The following is a 21,261-nucleotide window of genomic DNA, read 5'->3' as shown; positions in this document are numbered from 1 at the left end:
ACGTGCCGACTGCCATTGACGTCTGGTTCTCTCCGGTCTTGGTTTTGTACCTCCTCCTATGTTTGCGCCCTCCTCTTCTTGTGCGTCCATGGTTCCCCCTAAAAAAGAATCTGGAACTTCCATGGGGTCACCAAATGTAGACTGTAGGCGTCTCCTGTTCTGAGGGGCTCCCTTGCCATATATTGCCCCTGTCGTATTTCTGGGCTCCTTCTGCCAGTTATAAATCCTCCCATCAGCATAATCTTCAACATCACGTATCCATTTCAATCTTTTAGTGTTCTCCAGATGCGATCTAAATTTGCCAACAGATGAGTTGCAGAAATACAAGGATGGTGCTAGGGAATCCTTTGGCAAATTTAGATCGCATCTGGAGAACACTAAAAGATTGAAATGGATACGTGATGTTGAAGATTATGCTGATGGGAGGATTTATAACTGGCAGAAGGAGCCCAGAAATACGACAGGGGCAATATATGGCAAGGGAGCCCCTCAGAACAGGAGACGCCTACAGTCTACATTTGGTGACCCCATGGAAGTTCCAGATTCTTTTTTAGGGGGAACCATGGACGCACAAGAAGAGGAGGGCGCAAACATAGGAGGAGGTACAAAACCAAGACCGGAGAGAACCAGACGTCAATGGCAGTCGGCACGTGGCAAGGAGAAGAAAGCCAATTAGAATCACTTGCGGTAAATATCTCCTCACGTCCTCTATCCGACACTGAGTTAAAGTTGTTGAACAAGGGACTGTCTTTTTGCCCCGCGTCTAAAATAGACTGGTTCCAGTTAGAACTAGATTTATATGCCTTTTTTCGCAGGATAAAATTGAAACATTTTTTTGGCACCCATAGTATGCCTCAGGGTAGTGGGGCACAATGTGAATTTGCGTTGAATAAAGTAGGGCTTTTTAAAAAATCAGTTTGGCAACCATATGTCTGTGAACCAATTATAGATGCATTTACAAGTATAGTCAAACAAAAAGTAAACAAACTTCGTGATGAGTTGGGTGAATCGTCATTGTTTCACCCTAATTTAACCAGTGCCGAATTGAGTGCTTTGAAGGACCTGTCTGGTGACGTGTCCCTGACGATCAAACCGGCCGACAAAGGCGGGGCCTTGGTCGTCATGGATACGTCGCTATACTTGGATGAAATCAGAGGCCAAGTTCATGACATTAATGTATACACAAAGGTCTCGGGTGACCCCAAGTTCAGGATCCAAAATAGGATCACACATATTCTCTCACAGGCTTTGTCAGTAGGGATTATTGATAAAGAGTTGTCAGAATTCCTTGTCGTTACACATCCAGTTACTCCTGTCATCTACTGTCTTCCCAAGATCCATAAGTGCCTAAATAAACCCCCAGGACGTCCTATAGTTTCGGGGAGAGATTCTATCTTTAACCCTATAGCAATATTCTTGGATAAGATACTTAGAGTGTATGCCATTTCAGCGTCATCATATATACAGGATACATCTGATTTTATAGTGAAATTAACACACATTTCCCTGAGTAGTGAGATCATTTTGGTGTCTTTTGACGTCTGTAATTTATATACATCCATTAACCATAGCCGGGGTCTTAGTGTAGTGAAGGACGCCCTGGGGAGGTCAGAACACTCGGCTGAAGGCATACAATTTTTGATGGACCTCTTGGAGGTGATTCTCACGGAAAATTATTTTCTGTTTGCTGACTCCTTCTATGTTCAGAGGAGGGGGACCGCCATGGGCTCGAATGTGGCTCCCACATATGCCAACATGTTCATGGCGGCCCTCGAGGAGCGCCACGTCTATGTATCCCACCACTTCAGCCATGTTCTGAGGTGGTGGAGGTACATAGACGATGTGTTCGTGATTTGGACCGGTAATACGTCACAATTGGAAGACTTTTTTGGGTTCCTTAATTCCATCGATGATGACATAAAATTTACGATGGAATCATCAACTACACACCTACATTTTTTGGATACCCTAGTTTATAGGGAGGGTGACAAGTTAATTACTGATCTTTACAACAAAGTGACTGATCGCAACAGTTTATTGCGATACGATAGTCAACATCCCCGCCGAATGGTACAGTCCTTACCTTTTAGTCAGATGTTAAGGGTTAAACGTATAGTGACTGAACCCCAACAACTTACACTACGTTTAGATGAAATGAGTGACAAATTTGCCAGACGTAAATATCCTTTGTCCCTCTTACAAAAACAGAGGGACAGAGTTCAAACCATCACTAGGGAAGAATTGCTTATACCACATAGACGAGAATCATCTGATAGATTAACTTTTGTCTCTACATATTCAGATATTAGTAATAGAGTTTCTAGTATTATTCGCCAGGAGTGGCATATTTTTACAAATCTTACTAAATCTGGTCCTGAATTTGGTTGTCCTCCTAGGATGGCATTTAGACGACAAAAAAATCTAAGGGATCGTCTTGTTCATGCTGATGTCGGATCCTTTCAAATGAACCGCCAGTTGACTCTGGCTCCCAAAAAATTGGGATGTTTCCCGTGTCTTAATTGCGTCAATTGCAATAATATGATTAAAGGGAACACGTTGGTTCATCCGACTAATGGCAAGACTTACCCCATTAAACATTTTCTGACATGTGCATCATCTCATGTCATTTATGTTTTACAGTGTCCATGCAAGTTGCTATATGTGGGGGAGACTACCCAGGAATGTCGGGCTCGTCTTAATAAACATAGATCGACTATTAGAACTAAAAAATTGGATCTCCCAGTGTCCGCACATTTTGTATCAGCGGGGCATGTGGTCAGCGACCTTAAATTTTGGATCATTGACCATATTCCCCTACACCGTAGGGGTGGGGACAGGGTCTCCAGACTCAAACGGAGAGAACTTGAATGGATTTTCAAGTTAAATTGCCTTGCCCCACATGGTTTGAACATTGATTTTAAAGTCGGTGTAGTCACTTAAGTATGTCATATATTGTAACGTATTTTTCCCTTATGTACCTTGCTTGATTTTTTTATGCATCATCTCTTTTTATGTGAATTGAACACATTCTTAATGATGTCTTATTACTATATATACATATACATATTTTTTTATTATTATTACAGATTCGATTTGTTGAATGGACTGCTTTCTCTGGTTTTCGGAATCCTGCGAATACATTTCTTCCTGTGGCGACCATATTTGTGAAACATGTGTGGCTAGATATAATAATTTTTTCCATACGTATGAGGCCAAGGGATATAAATATATATTGTCATTTTGGTGGGAGTAGACACTTTTTGTGAGATTATGTGGGACATATACTCAATGATATTGGTTTACACACACACCCTGTCAGAATGTTTATACATTAGCATGTGTGTGCTGTTTTTTACAATTTAATACTGATCAGTATATCATTGTCCCTAACTCCTAGTTGTCCTATAGAGTATTCTCTCCCCCCCCCCCCTTTTTAAATGATACTGACAATTTTTCCCTATTTTCCTCTAATGTTCGTCATTGCCACTTTCCAAAATGGCCGCCGTGCAGTCACTAGATGCACTGCACATGTGCAGGAACTAATTAGCATAGTCTCGCGAGAGTATGCACATTTTGAATACAGGAAGTATAGCATGTTATTCAACCTATACACGTGGATATCTGGACTTCCAGGACGCCGTTATCCATTAGAAGTAGTTCCATCTGGCATCTTGATACAATATCCTGTAATCGTTTTTGATTATACACACACTTGGTGAGTTTGTTATTCATTATTATTTTTTGTTTATTCGGACTGCTTATTGATGTACCAGTCCCTTAAAACTTATATAGTTCTATGCATAAGCACCTAGGTGGTCTGATTGTGATTTAAAATTACACTGCTTTATTATACACAGATCCTTTCAAACTGTTTTTGTATTAATCACATTTTTTATTACTGTTGACTCTGTGAGTCCTTAAATACTCCTGTACTGCTGTGTTCACTATGCTTGAGAAAAGTCCTGCTGGACTGAAACGTCGCACGGGTGATTAAAAAGCTGACATATTTTGGAAGTGCTGTCTCCTCGTCTATTTTGTCTACTTCAGATGTTGGACTACTTTGATGGCGCCGTTTTTTTATTCTCAATAAAATGGTTAATGAGGGTTCTGTGTTTTTTTTTTATTTCAATAAAATATTTTTTCTGTATATTTGTATTTTTTTTAAACGTTATTACTACCGCCTTCGTAATTGTCACCCCCACACAACCCTCATTAACCATTTTATTCAAAATAAAAAAAGCTGTCATTGAAAGTAGTCCTCAAATTCAAAGTAGTCCAATGACCGAACCTGCAAAAAAACACAAGCAAACAAAAAAAACATTAGTAACACACATTGTAGGCTTAGATACAGGGCCCAGCAGACAGGATCACACATGGGCCATGTATCTAAGCCTACCATGTAGTTGGCTTAGATACAATGCCTAGCAGACACCCGCCGGGACCCCGGCTAATCAGCTATTTTGAAGGGGGAGCAGTGCTCGTACGAGCATTGCTTCCCCTTCATTCCGGTCACTTGTTCACTCTGTGAAACGCAGACACACCGCGATTGGATAAGAGATAGATAGATAGATAGATAGATAGATAGATAGATAGATAGATAGATAGATAGATAGATAGATAGATAGATAGATGATAGATAGATATGAGATGGATGGATGTATATACTTTGTCTGTTATGCTAAACAGTCAGTGCTGAAGTTTGACTGCTCAGCATGACAGACATACACAGTGAAGGGGTTAATAGCTGCATTACTAGTAGTTACTTACATACATCGGGTGTGGGGTCAGAGAGCAGCAGGAGTCAGGATTCCTGGGAGGAGCCGGCACACACACGATCTTCTTTGCTGTAGCCATTCCTTTCCCTCTGCACAGGCCACGAGGAAGAGGGAAACAGCTAGAAGCGAGCTGATTGGCTGGACCGCACAGTGGGCGGGCAAGAGTCTTCCCCTCCGTGCAATGACTGTTTCACCGCTGAGCTGCCACCAATGCATTAAAATACATTGCTGGGTCTCTTTTGTACCCCAGCAGGGACCCAGCAATGCAGAGGAATCATTGTAGCACTACTGTGCTACTGTGGTGAGGGGGGCCTGTGGGCCCCCTAGCTGGGGGCTCGGTCGCAGTTGCGACCGCTGCGACCCCTATAGCTACGCCACTGCATCTGAAGGTGTCCTGTGGTATCTGGCACTAAGGGGTTAGCAGCAAGTCCTGTAAATTGTGAGGTGGATCAGACTTGTTTTTATAGCACATCCCACAGATGCCTTATCGGATTGAGGTCTGGAGAATTTGGAGGCCAAGTCAACACCTTGAACTTTTTGTCGTATTCCTGAAACCATTACGGAACAATTTTTCCAGTGTGGCAGGGTGCATTAGCTTGGTGGCAGAGACCACTGCTATTATAGAATGCTGTTGCCATGAAGGGGTGTACTAGGTCTGCAACATTGTTTAAGTAGGTTGTACGTGTCAAAGTAACATCCACACGAATGCAAGTACCCACGGTTTCCCAATAGAATATGGCTCAGAGCATCACACTGCATCTGTTAGCTTGCCATCTTCCCATAGTGCATTCTGGTGCTATCTCTTTCCCAGGTAAGCAACACACACACACCCCCAGCCATGTTTCATGATGTAAAAGAAAATGTGATCCATCAGCCCAGGCCACCTTCTTACATTGCTCCATTGTCCAATTCTGATGCTCATGTGCACATTGTAGGGGCTTTTGGTGGTGGACAGGGGTCAGCATGTGCACTTCGACCGGTCTGCGGCGATTCAGTCCCAAATGCAGCAAGCTGTGATATACTGTGTGTTTGGACACCTTTCTATTGCAGAAAGCAGCAACATTTTTTTTTATCAATTTGTGCTACAGTAGCTCTTCTGTGGGATTGGACCAGACGGGCTAGCCTTTTCTCTCCATGCACATTAATGAGCCTTGAGCACCCATGACCCTGTCGACGGTTCACCGGTTGTTCTTCCTTGGACCACTTTTAATAGAAATTAACCCCTGTATACTGGGAACACACCACAAGACCTGCTGTTTTTTTAGACGCTCTGACCCAGTCTTCTAGCCATCACGATTTGGCCCTTGTCAAAGTCGCCCAAATCCTTACGCTTGCTTTTCTTGTTCTAATAGATCAACTTTTAAGAACTGTTTGTTCACTTGCTGCCTTATATATCCCACACCTTGACAGCTGCCATTGTGTTTATAGTAGTTGGAGCTCCATTTTTCTGGTACTAAGTTCCAAATCCCCTGCAAAGACAGTTCAATTATAAAATTCTGGCTGCATTCAGTTATCACCAGTGTGTAGTTCGGAGTTTACTACGTGCTGATTTATTATTAAGTACAATGTACAGTATAAACAGTATGAAGTGAGCTCCTAAGTTCCCTTTTCTGGTAGCTGCAAGAAGCCACAAATGTATCATTATACCCTATGTTTTTGAAGGTGAATTTGAATATTTGTATCAGAAAAAACGGAGCTCCAACCAATATAAAAATATATTATAAAATGTATCAGAACAGAATATTGAACCTAAGTATTAAGATTTAGTTACCAAAATGGTGTGTAAGTCTGGATATGTACTGGAAAAAACAAAGGAAGTAATCCAGCGCTGAGTCCAGTTGTGAGTTAAAAAGGAAACGTTGTTCCCATCTTTATTGAGGTAGTATGGTTAAAAATCGTAGGGAGACGCAGTCCCAGAAAAATTGTGAGTAGGCGGTGTGCCCTGGCCTACGCGTTTCGAGCAGCTCCTGTGCTCTTAATCATGGCAAAGAAGTGTGAGGACAACCATCATCCTGTCTGCTTAATAAGCGTAACCAATGAGTACGCAGGAAAAACAGGTGAATAGTTAACCCTAGCTGCTGATTAACTTCTCAGGTGAGATACTCCTGTATATGGATAAGATACGGGAAGTATATATTAAACATAGAGAGGAAAACCCTTTCTATGAACCCGTACTGTTAACACATCAGATGGTAAAAGAATAAAGAAATTACAACTGTATTAGAACCAGTTCAGGGATACTCAAAGTCACAGCATATAGTATACTGGGTTAGATAATAAATATAGCAGTCAGGACGACTTAGTCCCCACAGTTCTCACAACGTATATCACAGATGTTATCAATTCAGTATACGGAATTTAAAAACAACAACACATATTAATGGTTTAGCTCAGTCAGAAGTATAACATTCTCCAACAAATATGTACTATAAAGCAAACATTTCATTTAACCCCTTAGTGTCTAAGCCTGTTTTGGCCTTGTGGACACAGCCGATTTTTGCAAATCTGACATGTGTCACTTTATGTGGTAATAACTCCGGAATGCTTTTGCCTATCCAAGCGATTCTGAGATTGTTTTCTCGTGACACATTGCACTTTATGATATTGAAAAAATGTTGTCGTTAAATTCAACATTTATTTGTCAAAACACCAAAATTTAGAGGAAATTTGCAAAAATCTGCATTTTTCTAAATTGTAATGTATCTGCTTGTAAAACATATAGTAATACCACACAAAATATTTACTAGTTAACATTTCCTATATGTCTACTTTATGTTTGCATAATTTTATTTATTTTTATGCTTTTTAGAATACACTGCAATACTAATGTATTGCAGTATATTGTGATTTTTACAGGCTCCTTTAACCGCGTGATCGCTGCTTCTGTCCGTTAGTCCCGTGTATCAGCTGTAATACACAGCTGAAACCCGCAGCGTATGGCGCGGGCTCAGCGCGTGAGACGCTCCATATATCCCACACCACGACATGCTATTAAGTCATGGTGCGCGAAGGGTTTTTATGCGCAGCGGATGGTGCAGAGTGAAAATTAAAATTTTCCACTGATGTGCCATTTTAGTGCACTATATGTTGTGCCCAGTTTGTGCCACAAATACCTCATAAAATATTAACTGGGTTCTCCCGGGTATGGCGATGCCATATCGGTGGACGTAAACGGCTGTTTGGGCACGCTGTAGGACTCAGAAGGGAGGGACGCCATTTGGCTTTTGGAGCGCATATTTTGCTTGGTAGTAGCTCTGGCGTTTTGCTGGTATTTCAGTTATGATGTGGGGGTATATGTAGGCTGGGCAGAGTACATCAGGGCATAATAAGAGGGTATAATAATGCGGTAAATAAATAATTATCCACAGATATGTGGCCAGTGTCGCACTTATAAATTGCACCCGATCCTATCCGCTTTTGGAACGCTCTGCACATTTTGCATCGCCATAATCTGGGAGCCAGAACTTTTTTTATTTTTTCACCACCGGAGCCGTGTGAGGGCTTATTTGTTGCGGGACAATCTGTCATTTTCATTGGTACCATTTTGGGGTACATGCGATTTTGTTGATCACTTTTTATGCCATTTTTCGGCAAGCCAGGTGACCAAAAACCATAAATTCTGACAATGATTTTTATTTATTTTTGACAGCGTTTACCCTGGACTATAAATGACCATTATACTTTATTCTGCAGGTCGGTACGATTACGGAGCAGATGTATATAGGTTTTTTTATGTTTTGCAGCGTTTGCGCAATAAAATAACTTATTTAGAAAATAATTTATGTTTGTGTCCCCATATTCTGAGAGCCATAAGTTTTTTATTTTTCAGTCAAAAAAGCTGTGTAAGGGCTTGTTTTTTGCGGGACGGGTTGTCGTTTGTATCGGTACTATTTTGGTATACATGCGACTTTTTGATCACTTTTTATTGCATATTTTGGGAGGGGTGTTGACCAAAAAATTGTGATTCTCGCATTGTTTTTCATAGGCTTCTGTACATGGCAGCCTGGAAGCCATTGTCCGGCGTCCGGTTGCCATGGGTACCATCGCCAGCCCCCGTGATTTCACGTGGGGGCTGCCGATCGGCGCTAAACACCTTAATTGTGACCTTCAAAATCGAACGCCGCAATTAAGGGGTTAGCTGCCGAAATCAGCGGCGATGGGCCGCTGATCGGCAACGGGGAATGCAGGGCAGACACCCTGCACAGTTAACCGCCGCTGCGGTGTAGCGCCGCGCGGTGGTTAACTGTCAAAGCACAGACGTAACTGCACGTCAAGGTGCGCGAACTTACTGCTCACCTCGACGTACAGTTACGTCAAGGTGCGCTAAGGGGTTAAATATACTGTATCATTTACAATATATGTAATATTTTCAGATACAAACCACCGTCTGTTTTTATCCTTTAAGGTAGAATTTTCCTTTATAAATTTTAGTATTTTTTATAAATCCATTTCAGCTTTATATTCAGGCTGCATAGATACAGTGTCGACAGGTTTATCTCATTAATGTTGATGGACAGTACTTCACAGTCTGCCCAGCAGAGATGCTTCTAGAAGTGGTACAATGGATGGGTCGTCTCTTTAATTAATGCTAACCAGTGCCCAAGGCTCATTTATATTGCCTTGAATTCAGTATGTATGTCAGAGGCTTTTCTGTCTTCTTACCCTAGAAGAGGATAATGATAGTGGATATTGGAGCCACAGATTTCCATTAGTTACATGTGATTTGATTATAGTTGTTTAAAACACATTGAAAAGGGGGTTATGTGTTTACTGTCTATCTACTAATACTGTACATTGGCATCAGGAAACATTGGCAGCCAACTCTGCCATCTGGATAATATATGTCTGCTCCATTGTGATCTTAGAAGTGCAGCCAATAAATGTTTGTAAGATTTTGGGCTCTATTTAACACAGCCAAATACTCTTATATAATACAGGTGAGAAGTTACAATGTCTTCTCTACACATGAGGATTAGGCAGATTCACAATTGAGAGATACATAAATATATTGTAAATTGCAAGGGGATCCAACACCTTTATATAAAACTGATTGATTAATTTATTACTGAGTGTTGGAAAACAGCGTTCATAGATAAAGATGTTATCAAGGTATTAATAAATAATTACCCCATACCAATGATTCTCTTAAAGGCTATGTAGATCTTCGATTAAATTGTATATACACACCAGAAAATGGCAACAGCACTCTGCAAACACCAATGCCGCCTAAAACACTATATAAAAATAAATATGCATTACTGCTGAATCTACTTACAATAGTGGGGTTCTTATCGCACATTTTGATCAAATTGTGTGATCCCACTTGCCACGACAAGGTGACCTCACTTATACGGTGGGTCCCTACACTGAACATACACCTCTGTTCTGGGTCTAAGCCTATAGAATATACTTGGGGAAGGTAGGAAGCAGCTGTAAACTAATTAAAATCATCCAAGGGCAGAGTGGGAGGAGTGCAAGAGCAAGCATGGAGGCAGTCACCACCCTGACACATCTACAATACACAAGAAAAATTGGTCAGCACATTCAAGCAAAACGAAAGAAACGTGTACAGGTGCAAATAGCCCTGTGACTGTAAACAATACGCTGGAAAATGGCAACAGCACACTGCAAACACCAATGCCACCTAAGCCACTGTATATAAATAAATATGCATTACTGCTGAATCTACTAACAATAGTGAGGTTCTTAGTGCATATTTTGATCAAATTGTGTGAGCCCACCCACCTGTTACTTGCAACTTAGCACTATTCAAGTACCCACATGGTAGCAGTAGCAGCTAGAGCTCATCTAGTAAGTTCAGGAAGTGTTTATAATTGAATTGTAAATGTATATCAGAATCAATATATGTCCCAGTGCCTGTAAACCTTGTTGGCCCAGTGCTAATAGCACCCAATTACTTGTTAGATATATTGCCAATTCCTGGTGTGCAAGTGTTGTATACACTGCCCAGTCTATACTATGTCCTATTGCTTGTAACCTAGAAATGCTGCCAATTCCTGGAGATCCAGTATTCTATATAGTTCCTGACCTTGTGTTACCAGGTGATCCAGTTGTGCTTAGGGTATGTTCACACGCTAAACAAAAAACAGCTGTAACATATATGGCTGGTTTCAAGGGAAAACAGCCTCTGATTTTCAGCCGTTTTTTAAGCATCAAACGTTTTTTGATGCGTTTTTTGCGGATGTTTTTGGAGCTTTTTTTCTGTTGACACAATAAAAATGGCTCCAAAAACGGCTCAAAAAGTGACATGCACTTCCTTATACGGGACATTTTTTTACGTGCCGTTTTTTCAAACGGTCGTGTAAAAAAATGCCCCGTCGGAATGAAACACCATTTTTCCCATTGAAATCAATGGGCAGATGTTTGCAGGCGTTCAGCTTCCATTTTTTCAGCCATTTTTCAGGGCGTTTGCACCCCAAAAAAACGACTGAAAATTAGCTGTGTGAACATACCCTTATACTGTATGTAGATCCAGAAATTAAAATTAAGATTTGTCCCTGGTGGTTTTGTGATGTTAATAATGGACTATATTTAGTATGCTAACAGAAATTTGTAAAGTGACTGCTAAAATCTGACCTGGTAATTTTTTCTTTTAATTTGTTTTTATGTAATATTATCACCAAATAATTCTTATACAGATCACATAAGATTTTTCTGAAGATGAAGCAAAGACTAAACAGCCTTTAACACAAAGCGATTATCATGTAAAATGTTGCAATCATTGGCTAGTGTAAAAATGTTCAGCAATTGGACGATCAGCGAGAAATTGCTCGCTTGCAGTCGATTGAATCTTTTATGATGGCCTAAAAATGATCACTTGTCGGTGTTATATCTCCTTGTGTAAACAGAAATATTTTAGTCATTAAAGACGAGATAGGCGGAAAGACAAGCAACCTCAAAAGTGATCGAAGTTGCGAAAAAAACCAAAAATATTCTTCCATATAAATGCACGTCTTTCAAACGTTAATGACTCGTTATATCGCCGATCGGCGCTCATTTTTTATCAATTTATCTTTACATGTAAAAGGACTCTAAGTCAAGTTACTGCATTGGTTAGCCAATTTCAATGAAATAACACAGTTGATAATCTATTACAAAAACAGAAAAATGCATGTTATTACTTTTGAAATGTTGCCAGTGAGACACTGCTGGAAGCAGAACCAACTCAGAGAAAATCTTTTACAGAGTAGGATAGAATTACATAATATCTTCTCAACAGGCTCAATGTTTATCCAGCCAAACAATATTTTGTTACAGAAAAGTAACCTCAGCTTCCCCAGCTGTCATGTGTAATGTATTGCCTGGTAAGGATCTGCCCACTACTTGTAATACAGACACTGGGTCAATGGGCATTACAAGCAGCAATATCATATATTTGAAATGGAGGTCAATGGGCAGTATAATAGAGATACCGCAGACAGGGGCATAATAAGTAACCAAGGAGCTACAAAACAAAACTTAGAATGGGTCCCCACTGCGACATGGCTACTTTTAGCAGTAGGTTCAGTACATGAAAAGCTTATGATGGTTTTAGTCTCCACTCTGTGTCTTTGTGTATTTCCAAACTGTACAGGGATAATGAGCAAACAAGGAGTGGACAGAGAAAGTAGAGGGCCCCTGTGCAAGAACAGTATATAGGCCCCTAAGGCCTAGTTCACACAGAGTTTTTTGCAGGTGAAAAATCTGCCTCAAAATTTCTTCAAGAATTTTGATTCAGATTTTGACCTGCCTGCACTCTCTTTGCCGTGTTTTTTTGTCACGTTTTTCAGCCACAGCCATTGAGCGCCGCAGGCAAAAAAAAACACAGCGAAAACCGCTTTCATTGATGTCAATGGGAGGTCAGAGACGGAAAAGTCTGAAGAAAGGGCATGACGTTTCTTTTTCCCGTGACGCTCAAACTCGCGGGGAAAAAACGCGGTTTCTGATGCGGTTTCCACATCAAAAACATTGCCAAAAACCCTTATTCTCCAGTAGCTCATCACAGAACACCCCATCCTTATGCCTCTCTAGCAATCCACCAATAATTGTGAGCCATTGTCATAAGTTCAGTCCCTTACTTTCAATGCAATAGACAGTGGGAAGCTGTTCTTAAAATAGCAGTGCCCCCCCCCCCCCCCATCTACTGGGCCCCTGTGCTGCTGCACCAGTTGCATCAATGGCATGTCCACCTTTACAGCAAAGTGATGTCACAGTATAGAGATAATATACACAATTATAATTGGCACAGTGCAAGAATTGACAACTCAGCTACCAAGTTACAGGACAGAATTGATAAAAACATACAGCACAAACATATGTCACTCTGCAGAGATAATGCACGTGATATCTTAGCGCAGGAATAACACACAGAAAAATGTCATCATGCATTAGAAAAAAACATAATGATGTCACCATTTACAGTTACATTGGTTGCTAAATGACACCATTGTCCATCAAGTTCAAACCCTCAAGATCGATTACACGTCATTCATTGCTAGAATAATTATAACCCTCAATGCCCATAGTCATTAGATAACCATCTAGCCCTTTTTTTAATGCTGTCATAGTATCTGCCATTACTACCTATTGGGGTAGGGCATTCCATAGTCTGATTACGCTAACTATAAGGCTATGTTCACACGGGGTATTTTGCCGAGTTTTTTGACGCGGAAACCGCGTCACAAAACTCGGCACAAAACGGCCCGAGAACGCCTCCCATTGATTTCAATGGGAGGCGTCGGCGTCTTTTTCCCGCGAGCAGTAAAACTGCCTCGCGGGAAAAAGAAGCGACATGCCCTATCTTCAGGCGCTTCCGCCTCTGACCTCCCATTGACTTCAATGGGAGGCAGGAGAAAGGGTATTTCTCGCTGTTTTATGCCCGCGGCGCTCAATGGCCGCGGGCGAAAAACGGCGCGATAATCGCCGCGAAAATCGGCGTGCAGGGAGAGGAATATCTGCCTCAAAGTTCCAAACGGAATTTTGAGGCAGATATTCCTCCCCGAAAGTACTCCGTGTGAACATAGCCTAAAGAACCCTTTCATATATTGATGTCTCAATTGCCTTTCCTCCACACATAAAGAATGACCCCTGCTTCTTTTTAAAGTCCTTGAGAATAATAAATAATGTGCTAGTTCTTTATATTAACCACACATGTAACCGATATCACCTCTAAGGCATCTTTTTTCTAAGCGGAAGAAGCCCAATTTTTCTAGCCTCTAAGGGAGACCTCCGATCCCATTTAATAACCTATTTTTAACCCTTTCCAGCTCTCCTATATCCTTTATACAATGTGAGGCCCGAAATTGAATTGAATTCAATATCCAAAAAGATGTGCTTTTACAAAAGAAATATAGAGGGGTAATATTATATTAGGCTCACAGGTTTTTATCTCTCATTTTATAAATACAATATAATACACACAGAGATTTCACAGTACAGGGATAATGTAGTGAGTGATGCCTCAGTTAGGGCCTGTTCACATCAGTGTTGGGTTTCAGTGTCAGGGTTCCGTCTAAGGTTTCCGTCGGGTGAACCCCGCAACGGAAAGTCAAACTGAAACCACAGCTTCCGTTTCCGTCACATTGATATCAATGGTGACGGAAACATTGCTAATGGTTTCCGTTGGTCACCATTCCAGCAGGTTTCCGTTTTTCCGACGACTGCACTATTGATTCCGTCGTTAAAACCGAAACCAGTGGTGACTGAAACTGAAGCTGTGGTTTCAGTTTGACTTTCTGTTGCGGGGCTCACCCAACGGAAACCTCAGACAGAAACCCGGCACGGAAAGCCAACGCTGATGTGAACAGGCCCTTACTTATGGTGTTTGGATGATGCACAGCCACAAAAATATCCTATGTAGGTCTGGATGTGTGCTTATAGAACATAGTAATAACAGCACAGATCGAGAATCAGAAAAGTATATACAACACATTAAGTAGTGGTAGAAAACCTTCAGGAAAAAAAAAAGTCCAAAATAAAATGTTAACACAAAATCGTATAATTTAATTAGGTTCCCCTTTAGAAAGAATACTATCATGTCAGTCCTTGTCAATTCACAATATAATATCCTTACAGAACGGCCGTACCCGAGCCGCACGGCATAGGGGGAGGCTCCATGAGAGGAAGAGGAAGGGGAGGAGCTGAGGGACGCAAGGCTGCTGGGTTAGACAGCGTTCTGGCTTGAGCGGCAGTCCAACCGGAAGAAGCAAACGGAGCAGTTGTCTTGCTGCTCGCTCCTGCTCTCAAGTGTCTCGCTCTCCTTTCTTTATTCTCCTCGATACCGGATGTTCCCAGGTTGCTGGAGAAGCTCCGTGACATGGCGGACAAGTGGGCTCGGAATGGCTGAGGGCCCTGCTTGCTGGACAGGTGGGAGGTCCGGCAGTGGACGGCCGAGCCCTCAGCAGAGGGAGCTCAGGTGATGCAAGCCAGGGAGGGGGAGACGGCTTGGGGAATTGCATGACCACGATCCCCAGAAGGTGAATGCGCGGCGGTCCAGGTGGGCCAGGCCGCCAGCAAGACTAAGCCCTGACACTACTCCCAGGGTCCAGCGCAGGGTTGGGAGCCCCTCTAGGGACCCTGGAGGCCGGGGCCTTGTGCCCTCTCATCCTGGGCGTATGCCCCGGTCTAGCAGGAATCCCGTTTCCCGGCCGGACCCAGCGGGATCAGGCGCCCTGGCCCCCAGTATGACATTTTTGCCTGGATCTCAGGCAGGCCGACCTGTTCCCATGAGGAAAGCGCCAGGATCTCCAGAGGGCCAGACTCGGTGGTCGTACGGGGCAACGGCGGTGGGCGTCGCCCCACTGGCTTGGCGGTGGAAGGTCAACTGCCTGGGAGAGCTCTGTCAATGGCTATTTTTCCAGCTTTGGCGGAGGACGGCGGGAGCGGCCCTCTAGGTTCGGCTACTGGATGCGGGACACAGGCGGAGGAAGATCCTGGTGATGTGCTTTGCGGAGGTCGACTGGATGATCCTGTTCTTCCGGCTGGTGGAATCACATCTCCTGCGCAGCCCAGTGAGTCTTGCTCATTTCCTTACTCTATTCCCGATATCTTTAGGTCCCAGGGCCGGGGTGTCCCTGGGGGGTGGTTAGGGAATACGTTGCTGGTAGCGTGGGTCAGGGGGAAGACAATAGTTTCCGTGATTTGTTGGGTAACGTGCGGGAATTGTTGTTGCGGTGTGAGAATGTCGGGTTGTTGGGGAGTCCGTCGCCGGTTGCTGCGTGGGCAGGTGCCACAGGAGCATTGCAAAGGTCTGGGGGGGGGGGACGGTTCTGGAAGGCAGGGGGCTAGAGTTCGGCAGCCAGCAGAAAAAACTGGAATATGCTGGCAGTTTAATGACGGACAATGTAAATTTGGAGCGAGTTGCAAGTTCAAGCACTCCTGCTCACTTTGCGGTGGAGCGTCCCATGAGTCGTCTCGTTGCTTCAAGAAGGGAAAAGGTAAAGGGGGCAGTATAGGTGGGCATGGGGAGACGCCAGTGAAGCTGGCAGAGATGTTGCCTTATCTATATAGGTACCCTGATAGGGAGAAGGTGAAGTTACTGAAGTTAGGGTTTAGGGTCAGTTTTGTATCCCGCCCCCTCCGCTTGAGGTCCCCTTTTCGTTGCGTAACCTAAAGTCAGCTTGCGAGTTCCCGTTAATAGTGGCTGAGAAGTTGAACAAAGAGGTGGGGCTGGGTAGAATGGCGGGTCCGTTTGTTTCACCCCCCATTTCTGACTTGGGTTTCCCCTCTCGGGGTGGTCCCCAAGAAGGAACCTAACAAGTTCAGGCTTATCCATCACCTGTCACATCCAAAGGGGGCTTCGGTGAATGATGGCATTGATCCGTCTCTCTGTTCTCTGGTTTACACCTCTTTTGATGTGGCAGTTGATTGGGTTAGGTGGTATGGCAAGGGTGTGCTTATGGCGAAGACGGATATCGAATCGGCCTTCCATTTACTTTCCGTTCATCCCAAGAGCATTCGGCCATTGGGTTGGGAGGGGTGTTATTTTGTTGATAGATGTCTTTTGATGGGCCGCTCGATCTCCTGCACCTATTTCGAGGCCTTTAGTTCTTTCTTGGAGTGGGTTATCTGTAAGGTGGCGGGGGTGGCTTCAATCATTCATCACTTCAATGATTTCCTTTGTGTTGGGCCATGGGGTTCCACGGTGTGTAGGAATCTGTTGTCGACAGTGGAGTGGGATTCCGCTTGCGCCTGCACAAACCGAGGGCCCCAGGTCAGTGATGGTGTTTCTGGGTATCACCGTTGACTCGGAACGCATGGAATGTCGCCTACCCCCGGAAAAATTGCAATATTTGAAGTTGCTGGTGGGCAGAACGCAGCACATGTGGAAAATCACGTTGCAGGATTTGCAATCTCTCCTGGCGAAGCTTAATTTCGCATGCCGAATTATGCCGATGGGTCGGATTTTTTGTAGGCGGTTGGCGCGAGCAACGGCAAGCGTGAAGGCCCCTCATCATTTTGTCCGTTTGGTCTGAGAACATTGTGACGACTTAGAGGTGTAGTCAGAATTCCTGGAGCAGTAGAATGCAGATCAATTATCATGGCGCCGGTTGTTAATAGTTTTGACTGGAACCTATTTACGGATGCATCTGGTAGTGTGGGTTTTTGGGCCTACTGTGGAGATCAGTGGTGTGTGGGTCAGTGGCTTGATACCGGGGTCGAGCAGGTTTGGGTTCGTAACCTGGCTTTCCTGGAATTGTTTCCCATTGTCGTAGCGGTTACAATATGGGGTGAGCGTTTTAAGAACAGGAAGGTGCGGTTTCACTGTGACAACATGGGGGTGGTGATGGCAATTAACAATGTTTCAGCGTCTTCTCCCCCTGTTGTCTATTTGTTGCGGCATTTAGTCCTGTTGTGTTTGTCTTTACATGCGTGGGTTACTCCAGTGCACGTCCCGAGTGTCAACAACTCAATTGCTGATTCTCTCTCTCGCTTACAGTGGGATCGGTTCCGGCTGTTAGCCCCGGAGGCGGATGTGGAGAGTCTTGTTTGTCCTCCGCACTTGTGGGATCTGGTCTGCAAGGAGCGAGTTGGCTGATCCGTTCTTCGTTGGCTCCAGGGACGTGGATAGCTTACGAGGCAGCTTGGAGAGATTGGGAAGAATGGTTGAGTGAAATGGATGGGGTTGTAATGGATGACGATTGAATTGTTGCCTTGCTTGCTTTCTTGGGCTATGTGTCGGCTGCGGGTTGGTCGGTCGCTAAGGTGAATTGCTTTGTGGCGGTCTTGGCTTCGGTTGCAAATGGCGGGGACGGCAGGACGTCACCAAGGATTTTCTGGTCGGCTAGACCCTGAGGGGGTTTAGACAGGGGCGGATGGTGTCTGTTAGATGTCACCCGGTGTCGTTTGTGTTGCTGGAACGATTGGGGTCTGCATTGGATGGGGTGTGCACCTCCGGGTATGAGTCGGATTTGTTTAGGTTGGCTTTGTCGTGGGCATTTTTCGTGGCGCTGTGCGTTGGGGAGCTGGTGTCTCGCGACCAGGGGGTTTGTTTGTGGAGGATGTTATGCAGCTGAAAGGGCGGGTGGAGTTCTGGATTCGCCGTTCTAAAATGGATCAGTCAGGAAGGGGCAAACGGGTGTTGTTGGGTACAGTGCTAGGTGCGATCATGTGTCCTATTCACTCCTTGAGGGTTTAATTATGAGGTACTGATGTAGTGTCTGGTCTATTGCTGCGTCATGCGGGCAGGGGTTTTCTGTCTCGGTTTCAGTTCACGGCTGTTTTCCGTAAGTGTTTGATGTCCACATTCTTTTCGGATTGGAGCCGCTAAGGAGGCGGCCAGCTGGGGTTGGAACCTGATGTGGTGCGCCGTATCGGGAGGTGGGAAACGCGGCACTTTCAGTCATATGTTCGTCCCCAATTGCTTGCAGAAGGGCAGGGGGTTGGGGCAAATATTATGATGGTTTGTGCTGCTGCCTTGTGTTCCTGTTTAACGGTTTCTTTATTTTCTTTCACATTATTCCCCGTGCCTGGTGTGGATCTTTGGGCACTCATGTCCATTGGGGGGGCAGTTTGGGCAGAGGTTCGACCGGATGGGTGCCAGATGGGTTTTGCCAGATCGGTGGCTACGTTGTTGTGGCACGGATTTCCATGGCATGTCGTGGGCAAGGGTTTTACCAGATTTCCATCATTCGGCAGGGCTGGATAGGGTGCCGGATGTCCTTGTGCTTCACGTTGGGGGGAATGACTTGGGTCTCCATCCGTTTCGGGAACTGATTTGTGACATAGGCTTAGATCTGCTGCGACTATGGTCCTTTTTTCCCCTAGTGGTTGTGGTATGGTCGGAGATCGTACCTCGTAGTTCTTGGAGGGAAATTAGGAAAGTGTCGGCAATTAATAGGGCACTGGTGAAGGTGAATCGGGCTGTGTCTGCATTTGTGGTGAGAAATGGCGGGGTGTTTGTGCGTCACTATGATTTTGAGGATTGTGTGGGCAATTTTTGGTTGGCAGATGGTGTGCATTTGAATGCGGTGTGTGTGAATCTGTGGGTGTTGAGGATTCAGGAAGGAATCGAGCGGGCTATGTTGTTGGGCGGGAACTCGAGTATTTGAGGAGTTCTAGATATGCTCGCTGTGGCGAGGTTGGGGGTCCTTGGAGTTGGTCAAATTTGGTGGGGGAGGGATTTATAATAGGGATGGTCCCTCCCAAATTATGTTATGGGGATCTGGTTGATTTGGGCTCCTGCTGGGTGGGGTCCCGAGGAGTAAATACATGTTACATTTAATCCATCTGTCACAGTGCTCCTGAGCCTGTGTTTTGGATGGCTGGGGTAAAATTGCAGTTTTATGGGTGGCGCCAAATCCTTCTCTGAGCTTCAAGAACCTCCTTCCCCGACTTTATATCAATTGTGGTGATTTATTTCTTGTATATTTAATTCTTGTATATTTATTTGTTGAATTGTTCTGTTTGTTAATAAAATGGCTGCTGTGGCCAATTCATTCCAAGCAAAGTCTCTGTGTTTTATTGGTCTAGTTAGAGTTATGGTAAGTGGGAGATATAAGGGATAAGGGGGTGTGAATTGCAGTAGCAAGACGTAAGGTAAGACAGGACCGCACTCTATTATCCCTTGCCATGCAAGAACTGATACTTCTGCATGCATTTTCAGTATAAGCGGAAACCAGAGTAACCATGCTTGCGATAGATGCTCTAGAATGAAAAATAACCAAATGAAAACTCAGATAAACAAAGAGCATGACAACTCAATGCAGATGTTGCCATTGTGTTACATTTTTGGGCAATGACATGAAAAAATGCAAAATATACAGCAGGTCGTGCAACCCTCACTGCAAAAACATAGCTGGCTTCCAACATGGCAGTTGCCTAAGTCACTTGCACATTTTAGTTCAGTCCTGGGGATGTAGAGATGAAGGCCCCAAAGGGGTTAATATTTTGGCATGTGGATGGCAAGGAGAGGGGATGATCAGTCATTGATACGCTATACTACCTTATTACCTGATGCTGGCCTCAACAGGAACCCAGTAGTTCCTACTTGGTGGATAGACCTTTCGGTAAGCACTTTAGATCTTGATAGTATCCAACTAGTTACCAGCAGTTTTTTGCTGTCAAACCCCTGGTCCTATAGGGTCAGATCTAAATGGCTTATGGTAGAAAATAATTTAAATCTTTTTTTAAAAAATTGGAACGGTTAAAGGGTAACAAAATGTTCAACAAACTTCTAACATGTCAGAAGTTTTGATTGGTGGGAGTCCGAGCACTGAGACCCCCACCAATTGCTAAAACAAAGTGGCAGAAGCGCTTGTGTAAGCGCTTTGCCGCTTTGTTTCTGCTCTGCTTTTTCCGGAAAGCCAATGTAGCAGGGTACGGGCTCATAGACTTTCTATTCAGTCTGTAAACCGCTACATTGATTTCCGGAAAAATCTGATCCGAAATGAAGAGGCTAAGCGGTCACGCGAGCACTGCTGCTGCTTCATTTTAGCGATTGGTGGGGGTCTCAGTGCTCAGACTCCCACCAATCAAAACTTCTGACATGTCACTATGACATGTCAGAAGTTTGTTGAACATTTAGTTACCCTTTAATGTATTTCTAGAGAATTCAAAAGCCTTCAGACTCTTAGTAATTACCCAACTTGCTACTGTCCTATTATCTAGTCTACATCCAGGAGCCGAGATAATAGAATACAAAGATTTATATTGTCAATAATTTAATACATTTTTTGTAATGATGGGGGTAGGGAAACAGACAAGTGAGCCCTAATCTACCCGCCACTCAGTCCCTGCCTACTTGCAGATCCTTTACAGTACCCCCCCTTTTATGAGGGGCCACCGGACCCTTTCCAGGTGGACCTGGTTTATTGGGGAAACGAAGGTGGAACCTCCTGACCAATACCCCAGAGTGAACATCCCGGGCGGGTACCCAAGTCCTCTCCTCAGGACCGTATCCTCTCCAATGGACCAGTCACTGGAGGGAGCCTTCGACCATCTTGCTGTCCACAATCTTGGCCACTTCGAATTCCACCCCCTCAGGGGT

The 21,261-nt window shown here is 44.0% G+C and overlaps 1 long non-coding RNA gene across 1 annotated transcript in view; it reads left to right on the top strand.

Moving 5' to 3' along the window:
* The first annotated feature begins 352 nt into the window (after positions 1–352).
* The window catches only part of LOC142748216 (uncharacterized), a 125,615-nt gene continuing 104,706 nt past the window's right edge, over positions 353–21,261 (top strand). The window contains exons 1-2 of the long non-coding RNA XR_012882186.1: positions 353–687; positions 3,087–3,715. This is a non-coding gene — a long non-coding RNA (uncharacterized LOC142748216). The remainder of the gene's footprint in view (positions 688–3,086; positions 3,716–21,261) is intronic.

The sequence above is a fragment of the Rhinoderma darwinii genome, chromosome 3, assembly GCF_050947455.1.
Source record: "Rhinoderma darwinii isolate aRhiDar2 chromosome 3, aRhiDar2.hap1, whole genome shotgun sequence".
Classification (NCBI taxonomy): Eukaryota; Metazoa; Chordata; class Amphibia; order Anura; family Rhinodermatidae; genus Rhinoderma; species Rhinoderma darwinii.
Note: the sequence above shows the minus strand (reverse complement) of the source record. Positions and strands in the feature narration are given on the sequence as shown.